Below are 21,878 nucleotides of genomic sequence, written 5' to 3'. Positions count from 1 at the left end.
TAGGAGACACAATCTGAAAATGCACTTTTAACACATATCCACATTTAAATGATCTCCCTTTTTCATGCTAAAAATATTTAAAGGTAGGTCATACTGAAAACTAACCACTCTTACGTTACAAGAAGGTTCCACCAAGACTTGAACTTGGATCACTGGATTCAGAGTCCAGAGTGCGAACAATTACACCATGGAACCTGTAAATGCACATGTAAAACAATGTGATCCTACAGTACACAGGGTTTGATTTGATTTGATAGATTGTCATTGATCCCTTGAGTGTGTGCCGTCAGAAAAAAATAGGTCAACGTTTAAAATCAAGTTTTAGGTCAAAAGTAGGAAGACATATAACTATGTGTGTACGAGGTACAAAGTAATGACTGAAAACAGGACTTAAAAACTTTAGAGCTTGTCCAGGATTTGAAACCATGGTCTCTCACACATTATGCGAAAATAAAGGAGTGGACCAACAAGACCTGGAACAAGTTTTTCCAGCAAATCTCATGAAATGTGAGATTTTAATAGGGGACACAATCTAAAACTTGGTTATTTTATTGCACTTTTAACACATATTTACATTCACTGACATTTTTATACATAGATGAACTAAGGGTTACCAGCTCAGTTCTAGAACCAACTGTGGTCATAAATTTAGGTACCACTGTATTTGATTTGGTATATTTTTATTGATTCATTTGGTCCATGAAGTCAATAAAAAAATAATCAAAATCAATTCTAAAGTGAAAATAGGACTTACAAATATAAGGGTTTATCCGGGAATCGAACACCTCTGACACCCGAAGCGAGAATCATACGACTCGACCAACAAGCCATTAAAAATACTTTGGCAAAAATCTTAGATGAAAAAAGAAACAAAAACAGCTTTTAATAGGAGTCACAATCTGAAACTGTACTTACATCACATTTAAATCTAAACTTTCTTGTTTTTACACGAAGTCATACTGGACACTAACGTTTCAAGAAGGTTCCACCAAGACTTGAACTTGGATCACTGGATTCAGAGTCCAGAGTGCTAACCATTACACCATGGAACCTGTAAATGTACACATGGTAAAAGAAAGTGATCCAACAGTAAACAGTATTGATGAAATTTGATTAAATCTCATTGACACCTTGAGTGTAAGTTGTCAGGTAAATGAAGGGAAACGTTTAAATCAAGTCTAAAGTAAAAAAAGACAAGACTTGTGAGTGTGTGTACGAGGGGAAAAGTCATGACTGAAAACAGGAATTTTAAACAAAGAGGGGACACAAACTGATATTGGACTACAAAACTGCACATTTAACCCAAATTTGGATACACTGCATTTTTCATGAATTTTTTGATGACATGGAGGTCATACTGAACTCTAATCCCTCTAATGTTGCAAGTAGGTTCCACCAAGACTTGAACTTGGATCACTGGATTCAGAGTCCAGAGTGCTAACCATTACACCATGGAACCTGTAAATGTACATGTAAAACAATGTGATCAAAAAGTAAACAGTATTGATGAAATTGGATTAAATCTCATTGACACCTTGAGTGTAAGTTGTCAGGTAAATGGAGGGAAACGTTTAAATCAAGTCTAAAGAAAAAAAATGACTGAAAACAAGAATTATAAACACAAGTGCTCGTCCAAGTTCAACAAATCTCATGAAATGTGAGATTTTAATAAGGGACACGATTTGACATCGTGTCACACTTTTAACCAACATTTTTGAATTCCTTTTGATTAATTCATACATGAAAAAAGCAGTGAATCCAAATTCGGGTTAAAAGTGCAAAGTTTTAACCCATTTTCTGATTGTGTCCCCTATTAAAATCTCACATTTTATTTGAGATTTGTTCGGCAATCCTGTTGCAGGGTTTGTTGGTCTTGGACAAGTCCTTGTGTTAAAATTATAATTCCTGTTTTCAGTCATGACTTTTCCCCTCGTACACACAGTCACAAGTCTTGTCTCTCTTTTTTTTTACTTTAGACTTGATTTAAATGTTTCTCTCCATTTTCCTGACAACTTACACTCAATGTGTCAATGAATATTTATTACATTTAATAAATACTGTTTACTGTTGGATCACTTTCTTTGACCTGTGAGTATATACAGGTTCCATGGTGTAATGGTTAGCACTCTGGACTTTGAATCCAGTGATCCAAGTTCAAGTCTTGGTGGAACCTTCTTGTAGTTAGCAACCTCTTTAGTAATTTGATACATAATTATGGATCCCGTGAGTGTGTGATGTTACAGTAATAAAACAATGATCAAAATCAAGTCAAAAGTCACAAATATAACAACAACTGTGTGTACCAGGGAGAAACATGTGATTGAAAATAAGACTTACAAACATAAGTGTTTGTCCGTAAATTGAATCCAGGGTCCCTCACACACAAAGTTTGAATCAAACTATTAAACATGAAAGCCCTGACATTTTTTTGGGCAAGAATCTTAAAAAACCCCAAAACATTTTAATAGGAGACACAATCTGAAAATGCACTTTTAACACATATCCACATTTAAATGATCTCCCTTTTTCATGCTAAAAATATTTAAAGGTAGGTCATACTGAAAACTAACCACTCTTACGTTACAAGAAGGTTCCACCAAGACTTGAACTTGGATCACTGGATTCAGAGTCCAGAGTGCGAACAATTACACCATGGAACCTGTAAATGCACATGTAAAACAATGTGATCCTACAGTACACAGGGTTTGATTTGATTTGATAGATTGTCATTGATCCCTTGAGTGTGTGCCGTCAGAAAAAAATAGGTCAACGTTTAAAATCAAGTTTTAGGTCAAAAGTAGGAAGACATATAACTATGTGTGTACGAGGTACAAAGTAATGACTGAAAACAGGACTTCAAAGCTTTAGAGCTTGTCCAGGATTTGAAACCAGGGTCTCTCACACCTTAAACGAAAATACAGGAGTGGACCAACAAGACGTGGAACAAGTTTTTCCAGCAAATCTCATGACATGTGAAAATTTAATAGGGGACACAATCTGAAACTCAGTTATTTTATTGCACTTTTAACACATTATTAGATTCACTGACATTTTCATACATAGATGAACTAAGGGTTACCAGCTCAGTCCGAGAACAAACTGTGGTCATAAGTTTAGGTACCACTGTTGTTTGATTTTTGTAGTGTGTGATGTCAATAAAAAATGATCAAAATCAAGTCTAAAGTCACAAATGTAACAACAACCGTGTGTATGAGGAAAAAAGTTATGATTGAAAATAGGACTTATAAACATAAAGGTTTATCCGGGAATCGAAGACCTCTGACACCTGAAGCGAGAATCATACGACTCAACCAAAAAGCCATTAAAAATACTTTGCCAAAAATCTTCGATGAAAAAAGAAACAAAAACAGCTTTTAATAGGAGACACAATCTGAAACTGTACTTATAACACATTTAAATATAAACTTTCTTGCTTTTTCATGAAGTCATACTGGACACTAACGTCTCAAGAAGGTTCCACCTAGACTTGAACTTGGATCACTGGATTCAAAGTCCAGAGTACTAACCATTACACCATGGAACCTGCACATGTACATGGTAAAAGAAAGTGATGCAACAGTAAACAGTATTGATGCAATTTGATTAAATCTCATTGACAGCTTGAGTGTAAGTTGTCAGGAAAATGGAGGGAAACGTTTAAATCAAGTCTAAAGTAAAAAAAAAAAAAAGACAAGACTTGTGAGTGTGTGTACGAGGGGAAAAGTCATGACTGAAAACAGGAATTATAAACAACGAGGGGACACAAATTGATATTGGACTACAAAACTGCACGTTTAACCCACATTTTGATACACTGCATTTTTCATGAATCCAGTGATCCAAGTTCAAGTTTTGGTGGAACCTTCTTGTAGTTAGCAACTTCTTTAGTAATTTGATACATATTTATGGGTCCCGTGAGTGTGTGATGTTAATAAAAAAATGATGAAAATCAAGTCAAAAGTCACAATTGTAACAACAACTGTGTGATTGAAAATAAGACTTATACACATACGTGTTTGCTCGTTAATTGAATCCAGGGTCCCTCACACACAAAGTTTGAATCAAACTATTAAACCAGAAAGCCCTGAATTTTTTTTGGGCAAGAATCTTAAAAAAACCCAAAACATTTTAATAGGAGACACAATCTGAAAATGCACTTTTAACACATATCCAAATTTAAATGATCTCCCTTTTTCATGCTAAAAATATTGAACAGGAGGTCATACTGAACACTAAACATTCTTATGTTACAAGAATGTTCCACCAAGACTTGAACTTGGATCACTGGATTCAGAGTCCAGAGTGCTAACCATTACACCATGGAACCTGTAAATGCACATGTAAAACAATGTGATCCTACAGTACACAGGGTTTGATTTGATTTGATAGATTGTCATTGATCCCTTGAGTGTGTGCCGTCAGAAAAAAATAGGTCAACGTTTAAAATCAAGTTTTAGGTCAAAAGTAGAAAGACATATAACTATGTGTGTACGAGGTACAAAGTAATGACTGAAAACAGGACTTCAAAGCTTTAGAGCTTGTCCAGGATTTGAAACCAGGGTCTCTCACACCCTAAGCGAAAATACAGGAGTGGACCAACAAGACCTGGAACAAGTCTCTCCAGCAAATCTCATGAAATGTGAGATTTTAAAAGGGGACACAATCTGAAACTTGGTTATTTTATTGCACTTTTAACACATATTTACATTCACTGACATTTTCATACTTAGATGAACTAAGGGTTACCAGCTCAGTCCTAGAACAAACTGTGGTCATAAATTTAGGTACAGCTGTTTTTGATTTGATAGATTTTTATTGATTCCTTTAGTCCGTGAAGTCAATAAAAAATCATCAAAATCAAAACAGCTTTTAATAGGAGACACAATCTGAAACTGTACTTTTAACACATCCAAATCTAAACATGCTTGCTTATGCATGAAGTCATACTGGACACTAACGCTATAAGAAGGTTCCACCAAGACTTGAACTTGGATCACTGGATTCAAAGTCCAGAGTGCTTACCATTACACCATGGAACCTGCATACCCAACATACAACAAATCAAGTCTAAAGTAAAAAAAGACAAGACTTGTGACTGTGTGTACGAGGGGAAAAGTCATGACTGAAAACAAGGAATTATAAACACAAATGCTCGTCAAAGTTCAACAATTCCTGCAAACATGTTTGCCCAACAAGTCTCATGAAATGTGAGATTTTAATAGAGGACACAAACTGAAATTTTGTGAAACTTTTAACCAAACTGTTGAATGCCCTTTGATTAATTCATGCATGAAACAAGCAGTGAATCTAAATTTGGGTTACAAGTGCAAAGTTTTAACCCAGTTTTAGATTGTGTCCCCTATATGTTCATAAGTCCTGTTTTCAATCATGGATCTGTCCCTCGTACACACAGTTGTTGTTACATTGGTGACTTTAGACTTCATTTTAAACTTTTATGTCACTTTTCCAGAGGGCACATAATCAAGGGATCAATGACAATCTACAAAATCAAATACAGTTGTTTCTTAATTTACGAGCTCTATTTGTTCTAGGACTGATCTTGTACACCCTTATTTCATTTGTGCGAGACAATGGCAGTGAATTAAATTTTTGGTTTAAAGTGTAACACCATTTCAGATTGTGTCCCTTCTTGCATGACTTTTCCCCTCACTTTAGACTTTATTTTAAACGTTTCTCTCCATTTTCCTCAAGGTGTCGTAGAAAATCAAAATAATCCAATCAAGTACTGTGTACTGCAGGATAATTTGCATATATGTGCAGGTTCCATGGTGTAATGGTTAGCACTCTGGACTTTGAATCCAGTGATCCAAGTTCAAGTCTTGGTGGAACCACCTCGCAGTATTGAAGTGGCAAATTATTCAGTAATACCACTGTGTTTGGATTTATATATTTTTATAGATCCCTTGAGTGTGTGATGTCTGAAAAAATGGTCTAAATGAAGTCTAAAGTCACAAATATAACGACAACTGTGTGTACGAGGAAAAAAGTTATGATTGAAAATAGGACTTATAAACATAAGGGTTTATCCGGGAATCGAACACCTCTGACACTGAAGCGAGAATCATACAACTCGACTAACAAGCCATTAAAATGACTTTGGCAAAAATCTTAGATGAAAAAAGAAACAAAAACAGCTTTTAATAGGAGACACAATCTGAAACTGTACTTTTAAAACATCCAAATCTAAAAATGCTTGCTTATTCATGAAGTCATACTGGACACTAACGCTACAAGTAGGTTCCACCAAGACTTGAACTTGGATCACTGGATTCAAAGTCCAGAGTGCTAACAATTACACCATGGAACCTGCACATGTACATGGTAAAAGAAAGTGATCCAACAGTAAACAGTATTGATGCAATTTGATTTAATCTCATTGACACCTTGAGTGTAAGTTGTCAGGAAAATGGAGGGAAACGTTTAAATCAAGTCTAAAGTTAAAAAAAAAAAGACAAGACTTGTGAGTGTGTGTACGAGGGGAAAAGTCATGACTGAAAACAGAAATTATAAACAAACCGATATTGGACTACAAAACTGCACGTTTCACCCAAATTTGGATACACTGCATTTTTCATGAATCCAGTGATCCAAGTTCAAGTCTTGGTGGAACCTTCTTGTAGTTAGCAACTTCTTTAGTAATTTGATACATATTTATGGGTCCCGTGAGTGTGTGATGTTAATAAAAAAATGATCAAAATCAAGTCAAAAGTCACAATTGTAACAACAACTGTGTGATTGAAAATAAGACTTATAAACATAAGTGTTTGCCCGTTAATTTAATCCAGGGTCCCTCACACATAAAGTTTGAATCAAACTATTAAACTAGAAAGCCCTGAATTTTTTTTGGGCAAGAATCTTAAAAAACCCCAAAACATTTTAATAGGAGACACAATCTGAAAATGCACTTTTAACACATATCCAAATTTAAATGATCTCCCTTTTTTATGCTAAAAGTATTGAAAGGGAGGTCATACTGAACACTCTTATGTTACAAGAAGGCTCCACCAAGACTTGAACTTGGATCACTGGATTCAGAGTCCAGAGTGCTAACCATTACACCATAGAACCTGTCACAAGTCTTCTCATTTTTCACTTTAGAGTTGATTTTAAACGTTTCTCTCCATTTTCCTGAAGGCATACGCTCAAGGTGTTATAGAAAATCAAATAAATCAAATCAAGTACTGTGTACTGCAGGATAATTTGCATGTATATACAGGTTCCATGGTGTAATGGTTAGCACTCTGGACTTTGAATCTAGTGATCCAAGTTCAAGTCTTGGTAGAACCAACTTGCAGTATTGAAGTGGCAAATTATTCAGTAATACCACTGTGCTTGGATTTATAGATTTTTATGGATCCCTTAAGTGTGTGATGTCTGAAAAAATGGTCTAAATGTGTCAGGTTCAAACACTGATGACATCTATTAATCAGACAAGAAGCAAGGAATCATGCAGAGACAGAGTTCAATTTAGCTCATGAGGAGAACACATGGAGGTGCACACTTAGTCACAGTCTCGCCCTACGCTCTAAGGTTCAGCTCCTGCGTCCCTCTATTTATTCTGGAGTTCCACAGTCAACATCACTAAGGCCGCCTCTAAAAGGAGTGGTCACATATATTATGCAAAGTAGGTCCAGGACGCACAATACGTGACAGAATGTGCTGTGGGCCTTGTGATTTCGCTTTGTATCCGCTTCGTCTGTGTGTTGTCATCTTATCTTCGTTGAGGTCCTTGAAGTCTCTGCTTCGTCTGCGTGTTGTCATCTTATCTTCGTTGAGGTCCTTGAAGTCTCTGCTTCGTCTGCGTGTTGTCATCTTATCTTCGTTGAGGTCCTTGAAGTCCTTGGCTGTTAGCGGGCTAAAACAAAAATAACATCTGCGGCTGAGACCACCCCTCAGACAAGAACTTTTTGTCCTTGCACAAATCGAAAAGTCTAACTTGAGCACAATAAATAATAACTAAAGCAACAGACTTTAAGCATACTAAAGTTGTGTGATAATATATATACATGATTATTCTAACAAAATGAAGTCTAAAGTCACAAATGTAACAACAACTGTGTGAACGAGGAACAAAGTTTGATTGAGTGCACCGCTAGCAGAGGAGCAACACAGCTTCTTTGCTCGCTTCAAGACACCACAGCAGCACTCATCCGTTCCAGCCCTGCCCGCACCCCCACCACCCTACTGACTTGTACAGGAGCATGATGTCAGAGGGGTCCTCCTAGCAGTGAACCCAAGGGGCGGTATAGCTCGGTTGGTAGAGCGGCCGTGCCAGCAACTTGAGGGTTGCAGGTTCGATCCCCGCTTCCACCATCCTAGTCACTGCCGTTGTGTCCTTGGGCAAGACACTTTAACCACCTGCTCCCAGTGCCACCCACACTGATTTGAATGTAACTTAGATATTGAGTTTCACTATGTAAAGCGCTTTGAGTCACTTGAGAAAAAGCGCTATATAAATGTAATTCACTTCACTTCACAAAGCTGCTGGCCCAGACAGAGTTCCTGGCAGAGTGCTCAGAGTGTGCGCCCACCAGCTCACCTCCACCTTTACCAGGATCTTCAATCCCTCCCTGGCCCAGGCAGTCATCCCGTCCTCCCTGAAATCGGCTATAATAATCCCGGTGCCAAAGAAGTCTCCCATCACCACCCTGAATGATTACCGCCCGGTGGCCCTCACCCCGGTAATCATGAAGTGCTTCGAGACGCTGGTTCCACAGCACAATAAAGACTATCTCCCCCAAGATTTCGACCCCTACCAGTTCGCATGTCGGGCAAACAGATACAATCCCTCCCTGGCCCAGGCAGTCATCCCGTCCTCCCTGAACTCGGCTATAATAATCCCGGTGCCGAAGAAGTCTCCCATCACCACCCTGAATGATTACCGTCCGGTGGCCCTCACCCCGGTAATCATGAAGTGCTTCGAGACGCTGGTTCTACAGCACATTAAGGACTATCTCCCCCAAGATTTGGACCCCTACCAGTTCCCATATCGGGCGAACAGATCCACTAAGAATGTCGTCACTGTGGCTCTCCACTTTGCTTTACACCACCTGGAGCAACAGCAGAGCTACGTCCGGATGCTCCTTGTGGATTACAATTCTGCCTTTAATACAATAATACCGGACATCCTCATTACAAAACTGAACACTCCCTCAGTTGTGCCTGGATTAAGGACTTTCTCTCCAACCGGCCCCAGACTGTGCGACTCGTCCCCCACCTCGCCTCCACCCGCACGTTGAATACCCGCTCCCCACAGGGCTGTGTGCCGAGCCCTCTCCTGTACTGCCTCTACATCTACGACTGTAGTCCGACCCACAAACACAACCTCATAGTGAAGCGGGGTGTGTGTGTGAGGAAGACAAGTATACCCTCGGGGTGTGTGTGTGGGGGGAAGACAAGTATACCCTCGGGGGTGTGTATGGGGGGAAGACAAGTATACCCTCAGGGGGTGTGTATGGGGGGAAAACAAGTATACCCACGGGGGGGGTGTGTGTGTGTGGGGGGGAAGACAAGTATACCCTCGGGGGGTTTGTGTGGGAGGAAGACAAGTACACCCTCGGGGGGTGTGTATGGGGGGAAAACAAGTATACCCACGGAGGGTGTGTGTGGGGGGAAGACAAGTATACCCTCAGGGGGCGCGTGTGGGAGGAAGACAAGTATACCCTCGGGGTTGTTTGTGGGGGGAAGACAAGTATACCCATGGGGGGTGTATGTGGGGGGATAGACAAGTATACCCTTGGGATGTGTGTGTGGGGGGAAGACAAGTATACACTCGAGGGTGTGTGTGGGAGGAAAACAAGTATACCCTCGGGGGGTGTGTGTGGGAGGAAGACAAGTATACCCTTGGGGGTGTGTGTGGGGGGAAGACAAGTATACCCATGGGGGGGGGGGGGGGGGCGTGTGTGGGGGGTAGACAAGTATACCCTCGGGGGTGTGTGTGGGAGGAAAACAAGTATACCCTCGGGGTGTGTGTGTGGGGGAAGACAAGTATACCCTCGGGGGTGTGTGTGGGCGGAAAACAAGTATACCCTCGGGGGGGTGTCTGGGGGAAGACAAGTATACCCTCGGGGGTGTGTGTGGGAGGAAGACAAGTATACCCTTGGGGGGTTTTGTGGGAGGAAGACAAGTATACCCTTGGGGGCGTGTGTGGGGGGGGGGGGGAAGTATACCCATGCGGTCCTCTCCAAGGTTTCTCATAGTCATTCACATCGACGTCCCACTGGGGTGAGTTTTTCCTTGCCCGTATGTGGGCTCTGTACAGAGGATGTCGTTGTGGCTTGTGCAGCCCTTTGAGACACTTGTAATTTAGGGCTATATAAATAAACATTGATTGATTGATTGAAGTGTCGCAAAAGTCATGTGTAAGTGGACAGCCTATCGAGGGTTCTTTCTGAGTAGGGTGTTAGAATAATTATGCATATATTATCATCATAACTTTATGCTTAAGGTCCGTTGATATAAGTTATTGTCAATTGTGCTGAAGTGGTATTTTTGTATCTGTGCAAGCTGGCAATCCAAAAGATTGCCAGGTGTCCTTATCAGTGTTGTGTCCAGACTCGGCCTGCTGACGGCCAAGGCCGAACACCGCTGTGACGCAGACAGAGCAGAGACAAGGCCGAACACCGCCGTGACGCAGACAGAGCAGAGACAAGGCGATATGATCTGCGTCAACTAATTTTCATTTATTCTATAATCATATATTGTGTCTAACTGGAGTTGTCGAGATTGCCCCCTTCCCTCAGCAACACCTTCAGTGATGTACTAGGGCCCTTCCTAATAAATAGAGGAGACGCGCGGGCTTGACTTTTAGAACGTAGTTTGGATCTGTAACTAGAATACAGCCCAAAACACGTGTCTCCTCGAGCTAAATTGAACTCTGTCTCTGCATGATTCCTTGCTTCCTGTCTGATTATTAGATGTCATCAGCGTTTGAACCTGACACAGGGACAGACCGACAACTTAAAACACAGGTACGTGGATCTGAATACACACACTCGGATTGATATACAGACACACAAATTAGTACACACGCATGCAAATTGGATTACACACGCACAGATTGAGATACATGTTTGCAAATGATTTTGCCACAATAAGACTTCCATAATAAGGAACTAGTTTAAACATTGTGTTCATATCGTTAAACTGTCAATTGCGCTCACCATAAATAATATGAACATTTAAAGTTAATATATGTGATCCGTTTTGGCCGATTTAACCCTTAGATGATTGGAATTTTGGCACCATAAAGCCCTGATTGGAACATCCCTAAAAATCAGAACAACTTGAAATGGTTATTCACAAAGTCAGGGAAATTGCAGTAAAAACATCAGAAGAACAGTGATGGATTATGGATTATGATGGGGCATTTAATTGGTAATTCTAGCATAAAAAAGGTTTTAAGAACTTCAAATGCTCCTAATTCTAATTATGCTTAAAGTTAAGACAGCTTAACGAGCTGCTTTGAACTGTGTTTGCTTTGAAGTAATCTCTTGGAACCGGGGACACACAAGACTACGTCTTAATTTAGGCACTCGTCTTTTGTGTTGCGTCATGTGCAACAGAGAAAACATACAGCTCAAAGAAGTCCCACGTTTCTTTTTCATCTTTTTCATATTGTCGCGGAAAGGAATAAAGGATGGGGAAGAGAGCTGGAGGCAAAGCAGAATCACAAAGGGAGAACATTTCAAGTAACAACATCACAGATCACAGCAGAAGCACCGCCTAACAGACTCCCCACAAAGAGACAAGCATCCACAAAACACATCCCACTTCTGTTCCAGTGTCATGCATTCGAGTTTGGCACAATCTGCGAGTCAGTTGTTGTCTAAACAACACTGCAAAATGTAAGGTAAGTCAAAACATTTGAAACTCAAGTTAGGAAGCTAACGTGAATGACATCAATGGAGCTGTAATGTCCCCGTAACTGCACCAGACTTGTGCAAACTCAAAGGAAATGTTTCATAAAAGGGTTCTAGCTGGCTGTTCATCTGTTCTGCATAGAAACAATGAGGGGGGGAAAGGCTCGGGGGTTGGAAAAAAAACAGTCGGTTCCACATTTTCAACTCTGCAAAATGACTAGTGATAGGTACCTTTTTACATGTGAATTGATATGGTACCAGTTCTTGTTACCTGGGAATGGACCTTACACTCGACACCCAATGGTACCAATTTTCTATACTTCTGTGTGTTTGTGTTAATAAATGTTAAATCTTTTAACAATGAGCTGTTTGTATTTGTTCGGGTACGTTCTGAGGATAGACATGTTTGGATGCGTGGATGGGGTGGTGTAGCTTTTGTGTGCCCGGGCCGTGTTTGGTGTTTCCTCTGCTGGGGCAGTACAATGTGTGACTTTCTATTTTGGTTGTTAGGAGAAGTGCAGCTTGGTGTGTGTATGGGTAGTTTTTGGGCCATGATTGTTTTGGTTGTGGGGACTTTGTTTGGCCATTTTTTGTTCTGGTTGGGCCTGTTTTGTTGCTTTTGGTTGTGTTTTTTGTTCCTGGGTTGTGGGGGCTGGCCTCCTGGCCGGATATCTCGGTTGCATGCTGCACAGGCTGGGGGGAGCTTTGGGGGCTGTGTGTGGGCTCTCCGCTCCTCCTACTTACCATACTTGCCAACCCTCCCGATTTTCCCGGGAAACTCCTGAATTTCAGTGCCCCTCCCGAAAATCTCCCGGGGCAACCATTCTCCCGAATTTCTCCCGATTCCCGCCCGGACAACAATATTGGAGGCGTGCCTTAAAGGCACTGCCTTTAGCGTGTTCTACAACCTGTCATCACGTCCGCTTTTTCCTCCATACAAACAGCGTGCCGGCACCGTTACATAATAGGCATACTTGATCAACAGCCATACAGGTCACACTGAGGGTGACCGTATAAACAACTTTAACACTGTTACAAATATGCGCCATACTGTGAACCCACACCAAACAAGAATGCCAAACTAATTTCAGGAGAGCATCCGCACCGTAACACACCATAAACACAACAGAATAAATACCCAGAACCCCAAAATCTTCCAGGACGCTACAATATACACCCCCGTTACCAGCAAAATCCGCCCCCCGCCCCCACCTCAAATATTATATGTACATTACACTTAAGTTAGCATCACAGGTTTGATTAATCACATATGCTTTGCAGTGTAATCTTGGTTTTAGCAGCTCTCTTTATGCATGGCTACATTTTGGGCTGCAGCCATCGATTAATGTGTTTAATTTATTGTGTAATCGAATAAAACACTTTCTAACCTAACTGCATCTTTTACAGAAAATAGTTTAAATAAACAATGATGACCTTTATTCGTTTTTTCCTGCTATATAAAACCAGGGAAAAAAATGATGAATAAAGAACAAAACTAAACAAAATATTAAGATGTGTGACAATCTATTTAACGATATAACACATACACGTTTAAAAAAGGTATTAGTTGGAAGAGTGGTGTTTCATTTTTGGACAAACAACTTTAAAATTAAAATTCAAACTGTAAATGCTAACATGTCCTCACGTGTGTCATAGTCAGGTTGAGCATTGCGTCGGCATGACCCCAAGGATGCAGAGAACGTCAGGCGGAATGCAAGTAAAACAATGTATTACTCACAAAGAGACGTGGAACTTAAAACAGCACACGAAGCGTACCCCTCAAGGGAAAGATCCCAGAAGTCCCCAAAGAGGCCAACGGACAACAGGGATGGGTGGGACGGAGCTAGAAAAGAGGCAAATCATCTGTTTGATTCGGCCATTAGTGCCAAAATCTTGTTAGAAATCTCCGCGGGGTCACTCGCTGGTTGGATCATTTCTGTCATGGTCAGGTTGAGCCTTTATTCAGCGTGACCCCAAGGAGGCAGAGAACGGCCGCCGGAATGCAAGTAAAACAATTTATTACTCACAAAGAGGCGTGGAACCCAAAACAGCACACGAAGCATCCCCCTCAAGGGACGGATCCCAGAAATCCCCAAAGAGGCCTACGAACGACAGGGATGGGTGGGACGGAGCTTGAAAAGAGGAAAAACATCTCTTTAAAACGGCCATCAGTGCCAAAATCTTGTTACGCCTCTCTGCCATAGAAATCTCCGCGGGGTCACGCACTGGTTGGATAATTTCTGTCAAGGTCAGGTTGAGCGTTGCTTTGGCATGACCCCAAGGATGCAGAGAACGGCATGCGGAATGCAAGTAAAACAATGCATTACTCACAAAGAGGCTTGGAACCCAAAACAGGGACGGATCCCAGAAGTCCCCATAGAGGCCAACGGATGACAGTAATGGGTTGGACGGAGTTTGAAAAGAGGCAAAACATCTCTTCGATACGGCCATCAGTGCCAAAATCTTGTTAAGCCTCTCTGCCATAGAAATCTCCGCAGGGTCACTCACTGGTTGGATCATTTCTGTCATGGTCAGGTTGAGCGTTGCTTCGGCGTGACCCCAAGGATGCAGAGAACGGCAGGCGGAATGCAAGTAAAATAATGTATTACTCACAAAGAGGCGTGGAACCTAAAACAGCCCACGAAGCGTACCCCTCAAGGGAAAGATCCCAGAAGTCCCCAAAGAGGCCAACGGACGACAGGGATGGGTGGGACGGAGCTAGAAAAGAGGCAAATCATCTGTTTGATTCGGCCATTAGTGCCAAAATCTTGTTAGAAATCTCCGCGGGGTCACTCGCTGGTTGGATCATTTCTGTCATGGTCAGGTTGAGCCTTTATTCAGCGTGACCCCAAGGAGGCAGAGAACGGCCACCGGAATGCAAGTAAAACAATTTATTACTCACAAACAGGCGTGGAACCCAAAACAGCACACGAAGCATCCCCCTCAAGGGACGGATCCCAGAAATCCCCAAAGAGGCCTACGAACGACAGGGATGGGTGGGACGGAGCTTGAAAAGAGGAAAAACATCTCTTTAAAACGGCCATCAGTGCCAAAATCTTGTTACGCCTCTCTGCCATAGAAATCTCCGCGGGGTCACGCACTGGTTGGATAATTTCTGTCAAGGTCAGGTTGAGCGTTGCTTTGGCGTGACCCCAAGGATGCAGAGAACGGCATGCGGAATGCAAGTAAAACAATGCATTACTCACAAAGAGGCGTGGAACCCAAAACAGGGACGGATCCCAGAAGTCCCCATAGAGGCCAACGGATGACAGTAATGGGTTGGACGGAGCTTGAAAAGAGGCAAAACATCTCTTTGATACGGCCATCAGTGCCAAAATCTTGTTAAGCCTCTCTGCCATAGAAATCTCCGCAGGGTCACTCACTGGTTGGATCATTTCTGTCATGGTCAGGTTGAGCGTTGCTTCGGCGTGACCCCAAGGATGCAGAGAACGGCAGGCGGAATGCAAGTAAAACAATGGATTACTCACAAAGAGGCGTGGAACCCAAAACAGGGACGGATCCCAAAAGTCCCCAAAGAGGCCAATGGACTACAGGGATGGGTTGGACGGAGCTTGAAAAGAGGCAAAACATTTCTTTGATACGGCCATCAGTGCCGAAATCTTGTTAAGCCTCTCTGCCATAGAAATCTCCACGGGGTCACTCACTGGTTGGATCATTTCTGTCATGGTCAGGTTGAGCGTTGCTTCGGCGTGGCCCCATGGATGCAGAGAACGTCAGGCGGAATGCAAGTAAAACAATGTATTACTCACAAAGAGGTGTAGAACCCAAAACAGGGACAGATCCCAGAAGTCCCCAAAGAGGCCAACGGACAACAGGGATGGGTTGGACGGAGCTTGAAAAGAGGCAAAACATCTCTTTGATACGGCCATCAGTGCCAAAATCTTGTTACGCCTCTCTGCCATAGAAATCTCCGCGGGGTCACTCACTGGTTGGATCATTTTTGTCATGGTCAGGTTGAGCGTTGCTTCGGCGTGACCCCAAGGATGCAGAGAACGACAGGTGGAATGCAAGTAAAACAATGTATTACTCACAAAGAGGCGTGGAACCCAAAACAGGGACGGATCCCAGAAGTCCCCAAAGAGGCCAACGGATGACAGGGATGTGTGGGACGGAGCTTGAAAAGAGGAAAAACATCTCTTTGATTTGCCCATCAGTGCCAAAATCTTGTTAAGCCTCTCTGCCATAGAAATCTCCGCGGGGTCACTCACTGGTTGGATCATTTCTGTCATGGTCAGGTTGAGCGTTGCTTCAGCGTGGCCCCAAGGATGCAAAGAACGGCAGGCGGAATGCAAGTAAAACAATGTATTACTCACAAAGAGGCGTGGAACCCAAAACAGGGACGGATCCCAGAAGTCCCCAAAGAGGCCAACGGATGACAGGGATGTGTGGGACGGAGCTTGAAAAGAGGCAAAACATCTCTTTGATTTGCCCATCAGTGCCAAAATCTTGTTAAGCCTCTCTGCCATAGAAATCTCCGCGGGGTCACTCACTGGTTGGATCATTTCTGTCATGGTCAGGTTGAGCGTTGCTTCAGCGTGGCCCCAAGGATGCAAAGAACGGCAGGCGGAATGCAAGTAAAACAATGTATTACTCACAAAGAGGCGTGGAACCCAAAACAGGGATGGATCCCAGAAGTCCCCAAAGAGGCCAACGGACGACAGGGATGTGTGGGACAAAGCTTGAAAAGAGGCAAAACATCTCTTTGATTTGGCCATCAGTGCCAAAATCTTGTTAAGCCTCTCTGCCATAGAAATCTCCGCGGGGTCACTCACTGGTTGGATCATTTCTGTCATGGTCAGGTTGAGCGTTGCTTTGGCGTGGCCCCAAGGATGCAAAGAACGGCAGGCGGAATGCAAGTAAAACAATGTATTACTCACAAAGATGCGTGGAACCCAAAACAGCACACGCAGCGTCTCAAAAGGAAGAGCAAGAATGATCCAACACTGAAGGAGGGACCCAGGTGGAACTAAATAGAAGTAATTAAACGAGGAACAGGTGTGCTGACAGGACATGGAACAGAAAGTAAAGGTGCTGCAAAACACAGAGACCAAACAGGAAACACTGACAAAACAGGAGCACCAGGACAGGAAGTGATTCTAAACACGGGAAAACACAAACACAACCAAACTATCAGTAGCAAGCCTAACAACGGGTTTGAATAACAATTGGCTATGCAAGTCAAACATACAAGATGGCGATAGCTAATGAAGTGTATTAATGAACTCATGTTATGTTCTACACATGGTGAATGTTCATGTTCATCTTGGAGAAACCAAACCTTCAAGTTTGAGTAGAGAGTACTCAAATCTTCAAGTACAGAGTACTTAGTTTGATATTCGCAGGTGAATTGGTTCACTTCTCGTAGGAAGGAGGCCCTCATTGGGACTTCGGAATGCAAAAGTGATAGCCATGTCCTTGAAAAGAGACTACCTGTCTAGTTCAAACACCAACCTTTAAGTTTTGATTTAAAGCAGTTGTTTTCCAGACACTTACACACGAACATCTCCTTTTATGGTCAGGTGGTGCTATTTTGACTTAGCTCACACCCAGACAGACAAAGACGGAATATATAAACTGATGGTTTGGCTCCTCCAAAGCAGGAATCCTTCATTATTGACTAAGATTCCTCCAGATACTGCAGACCTGTTTAAATGACGCTCGCTTGTAATAAAGCAACTTTTGGTCCGACGTCTCTTTTGATCCAACTACGCAGCCACGTCATCCCTCGGCCCGGGAGGGGACGGCAAGACCAGAATTACACTTCACTATCAAAATAGATACATATTTACCTTGTTTCTGCTTGTTTTGCTGCTCTTTAAATATGCAGGATTCTTCCTGGTATCGGGCTGCATCATTGATGTAGTGCTATTGTGAACCGTCAGCTCCATTTGACAGTGCAAAAATTTCCCCGCAATGTCTGTCTTTTTCAGTTTGAAATGATTGCAAAACCTTTGACAGTTTCCCTCGTCTTCTTTGGCCCTTTGCTCTCTTTACCCCTTCATCTTTGAGCCATCTCTCTCGGCGCTCCATTGTTTCCACCACACACACACACACACACACAGGCCACGCCACCCGCAGCACGACTTGCATCACTAATAGGTGCACTGCTCTCAGGTGCGCTCTATGGAGTCTTGCGAAAGAAATGTCTGCATATTTTAAGTTTCGGGCAGTCAATGAGGTCTGGATTTGTAATTTTTTTAATTAATTAAACAAATCATCGTGGCATCAAAATACAAATTAAATTGTTTTCCTAATTAATTTAATCAATTAATCCTATGTATAATGTATTGACGGTGTGGCCAGGTTTTAGGTAGTTCAGCGGGTCGTTTTCGAAATTTAGAGCCTGGTTTACGAAAGGTTTGCGTGAACCGTATTTTCCAGACCATAGGGAGCACCAGATTATAAAGCGCACTGCAAATGAATGGTCTATTTTTTATCTTTTTTCATATATAAAGCGGTGCGGATTATACGGCGCATTAAAGGAGTCATATTAGTTATTTATTTTTCTAAATGTAAAACACTTCCTTGTGGTCTACATAACATGCAATGGTGGTTCTTTGGTCAAAATGTTGAATAGATTATGTTTCACAGATGATCTTCAAGCCGCTTTCTGACAGTCGCTTCCGGATGCGCCTGTGGAGGAGGGCGTGGTCAGCGCACCTCCTGCAGTAATGGGGTGTGTATGGCCCGGCCTCGAAGCCAGCGGCAGGTGAGTAGATTGCCCAGCTGGGGCTGATTATCTAATCACCTGTCGCCCTTATTAGCAGCAGCCGGTCCGAGACACGTGGTTGGAGTTGGAGCCAGAGAAAGACACACGCACAGAGACAGAACGAGGAAGAGCAAAGACACGCCGGACTGGAAAGTCCAAAATATATTGCTGGAAAGCAATCCATACTTGTGTGTATGACAATAAAAACTTGCTCAAACCCTGTACACCGGGCTCGAAGACAGATCTATCGGACTCAGGAGAAACCTCCACAAGCAGAGACCGTTTTGTGGGCGGTCTTATTTACGTGGCTCACCTTCGGCAGCGTCTTCTCCCCGTCATCTTTGTTGTAGCGGTGTAGCGTGCAAGGACGGGCGTGGAAGAAGTGTTAAAAGATGGAGCTAACTGTTTTAATGACATTCAGACTTTACTTCAATCAATAACGGAGCAGCATCTCCTCATCCGGAAACAACAACACCGGAAATGTGTCCCGTGAAAATCCGTCCGACCGGAACTCTAATAACTAAAGTTCTTTGGGTGAATAATGTATACTCACTACACCGGTATGTTTTAGCGCTTTCATGGCGAGTTTACTGACAGATATAAGTAAGAACTTTACACTACTTTATATTAGAAATGGCAACAGCGGAGGATGAATGTCCCATAACAAGAAGATAGAGAAAAAGAAGGTTAAGCCGCGAACGTGCGCAATTTTTCAGGACTTATGCAGATCCCAAATACAGATCAGCAGGTACCAGAAGGTAAGAAAAGTTGCCTTTGCATAATATTGCGAAACAAAACGCCAGATAATATGTCTTACCTTATACACAGACCATAATAATACTTGTATGTTTAATGCGCCGACAATCCTTCAAGCGGTGCGGCTTCATAGCTTACCAAAGTCGTACTAAAACATTTTGATGGATTTTTGAGCGCCGTGTGTAATGTTCTATATTTTCAATGGAACATTTAAAGTTTTGGTATTGTTTGCTTCGGACCCATCAAAGTGCAGGCTAGGCCGCCTACTCAGTGGCCTAGTGGTTAGAGTGTCCGCCCTGAGATCGGTAGGTTGTGAGTTTAAACCCCGGCTGAGTCATACCAAAGACTATAAAAATGGGACCCGTTACCTCCCTGCTTGGCACTCAGCATCAAGGGATGGAATTGGGGGTTAAATCACCAGAAATGTTTCCCGGGCGCGGCCACCGCTGCTGATCACTGCTCCCCTCACCTCCCAGGGGGTGATCAAGGGTGATGGTTTAAATGCAGAGAATAATTTCGCCACACCTAGTGTGTGTGTGACAATCATTGGTACTTTAACTTTATATTTGACTGCCATCTACTAGTCACACTTATCATTACACCATTATGAGAGTCTTTGCTCGTGGAGGGTTCTCCTGAGTCCGATAGATCTTCCTTAAGCCCGGTGTACAGGGTTGAGCAAGTTTTTATTGACATAAACAGGTTCGAATTGCTTTCCAGCAGTCTCTGTCTCGTACTCGTGTGTCTCTCGCTCTCTCTGGCTCCAACTCCAACAACGTGTCTCGTTCCGGTTGCTGCTAATAAGGGCGACAGGTGATTAGATAAATAACCCCAGCTGGGTAATCTACTCACCTGCCGTTGACTTCGAGGCCGGGCCATTTATCTATCTATCTACACACCCCATTCCTGCAGGTGGCGCGCCGACCACGCCCTCCCCCACAACCATGTACCAAATAAAATAGCTTTCGAGGTGGGTACGCTCAACCAAACATATTATTTAAATTAGGCGCACTTTTGAGTTTTGGGACAAAAAAAGGATTTTAAGTGCGCCTTACAGTCCGGAAATTACGGTACTAAAACAAATGAGCAGTATAGGGCATGCAATCCCTTTGCCGTCTCTATCTTCATTAATATGCAGAATATATGCTGATTAGCGAAACACCTACAATACTGGGTGGAGACGATGCAATAATATTATAGAGCATGCGCAATGTGATTTATCGACAGTCATCAATTTTCACTGTGGGAGTGTCACAAAGCCTATTTTGATGCGTCTTTTTTGTCAACGTTGAGTGAAAATAGCAGCATGTTTACATTCAAACATACAGTAAGTCATCTTATAGTGTGTTTAAAGGCCTACTTAAATGAATTTTTTTTATTTAAACGGGGATAGCAGATCTATTCTGTGTCATACTTGATCATTTCGCGATATTGCCATATTTTTGCTGAAAGGATTTAGTATAGAACAACGACGATAAAGATTGCAACTTTTGGTATCTGATAAAAAAAAGGCTTGCCCCTACCGGAAGTAGCGTGACGTAGTCAGTTGAACATATACGCAAAGTTCCCTATTGTTTACAATGATGGCCGCATGAAGTGAGAGAGATTCGGACCGAGAAAGCGACAATTTCCCCATTAATTTGAGCGAGGATGAAAGATTTGTGGATGAGTAAAGTGCAAGTGAAGGACTAGTGGGGAGTTGAAGCTATTCAGATAGGGAAGATGCTGTGAGAGCCGGGGGTGACCTGATATTCAGCTGGGAATGACTACAACAGTAAATAAACACAAGACATATATATACTCTATTAGCCACAACACAACCAGGCTTATATTTAATATGCCACAAATTAATCCTGCATAAAAACACCTGCGTGTTTGTTACGCTAGCTCCTAGCTCCTCTGCTAGCTCCTAGCTCCATAGAACACGCCAATACAATTCAAACACCTGATCAACACACACAATCACCCAGCCCAAAAGACCGTTCACCTAACCCAAGGTTCATAAAGCTTATATATTTTTAAAAAGTTACGTACGTGACGCGCACATACGGTCAAGCTATCAAATGTTTAGCAGCCAAGGCTGCATACTCACGGTACCTGATATTCAGCTGGGAATGACTACAACAGTAAATTAACACAAGACATATATATACTCTATTAGCCACAACACAACCAGGCTTATATTTAATATGCCACAAATTAATCCTGCATAAAAACACCTGCGTGTTTGTTATGCTAGCTCCTAGCTCCTATGCTAGCTCCTAGCTCCATAGAACACGCCAATACAATTCAAACACCTGATCAACACACACAATCACTCAGCCCAAAAGACCGTTCACCTAACCCAAGGTTCATAAAGCTTATATATTTAAAAAAAGTTACGTACATACGCAAAAAAAAGTTGCGCACATACGGTCAAGCGATCAAATGTTTAGAAGCCAAAGCTGCATACTCACAGTAGCACGTCTGCGTCTTTGTCATCCAAATCAAAGTAATCCTGGTAAGAGTCT

General features: G+C 42.3%; 7 non-coding genes across 7 annotated transcripts; 3 read left to right on the top strand and 4 right to left on the bottom strand.

Annotated features, from left to right (window-relative positions):
* Positions 1 to 980: 980 nt before the first annotated feature.
* On the bottom strand, positions 981 to 1,052 carry trnaq-cug (transfer RNA glutamine (anticodon CUG)). Its single transcript has one exon. It is a non-coding gene; the product is annotated as a tRNA-Gln (tRNA).
* Positions 1,053 to 1,387: 335 nt separating this feature from the next.
* trnaq-cug (transfer RNA glutamine (anticodon CUG)) lies at positions 1,388 to 1,459 on the bottom strand. Its single transcript has one exon. It is a non-coding gene; the product is annotated as a tRNA-Gln (tRNA).
* Positions 1,460 to 2,101: 642 nt separating this feature from the next.
* Positions 2,102 to 2,173, top strand: trnaq-uug (transfer RNA glutamine (anticodon UUG)). The gene has a single exon. It is a non-coding gene; the product is annotated as a tRNA-Gln (tRNA).
* A 2,794-nt stretch (positions 2,174 to 4,967) lies between these two features.
* On the bottom strand, positions 4,968 to 5,039 carry trnaq-uug (transfer RNA glutamine (anticodon UUG)). Its single transcript has one exon. It is a non-coding gene; the product is annotated as a tRNA-Gln (tRNA).
* Positions 5,040 to 5,780: 741 nt separating this feature from the next.
* Positions 5,781 to 5,852, top strand: trnaq-uug (transfer RNA glutamine (anticodon UUG)). Its single transcript has one exon. It is a non-coding gene; the product is annotated as a tRNA-Gln (tRNA).
* A 404-nt stretch (positions 5,853 to 6,256) lies between these two features.
* trnaq-uug (transfer RNA glutamine (anticodon UUG)) lies at positions 6,257 to 6,328 on the bottom strand. Its single transcript has one exon. It is a non-coding gene; the product is annotated as a tRNA-Gln (tRNA).
* A 908-nt stretch (positions 6,329 to 7,236) lies between these two features.
* On the top strand, positions 7,237 to 7,308 carry trnaq-uug (transfer RNA glutamine (anticodon UUG)). Its single transcript has one exon. It is a non-coding gene; the product is annotated as a tRNA-Gln (tRNA).
* Positions 7,309 to 21,878: the final 14,570 nt, after the last annotated feature.

The sequence above is a fragment of the Entelurus aequoreus genome, linkage group LG19 (genome assembly GCF_033978785.1).
Source record: "Entelurus aequoreus isolate RoL-2023_Sb linkage group LG19, RoL_Eaeq_v1.1, whole genome shotgun sequence".
NCBI classification, from domain to species: Eukaryota; Metazoa; Chordata; class Actinopteri; order Syngnathiformes; family Syngnathidae; genus Entelurus; species Entelurus aequoreus.
This window is presented reverse-complemented; position numbering and strand designations above follow the sequence as displayed.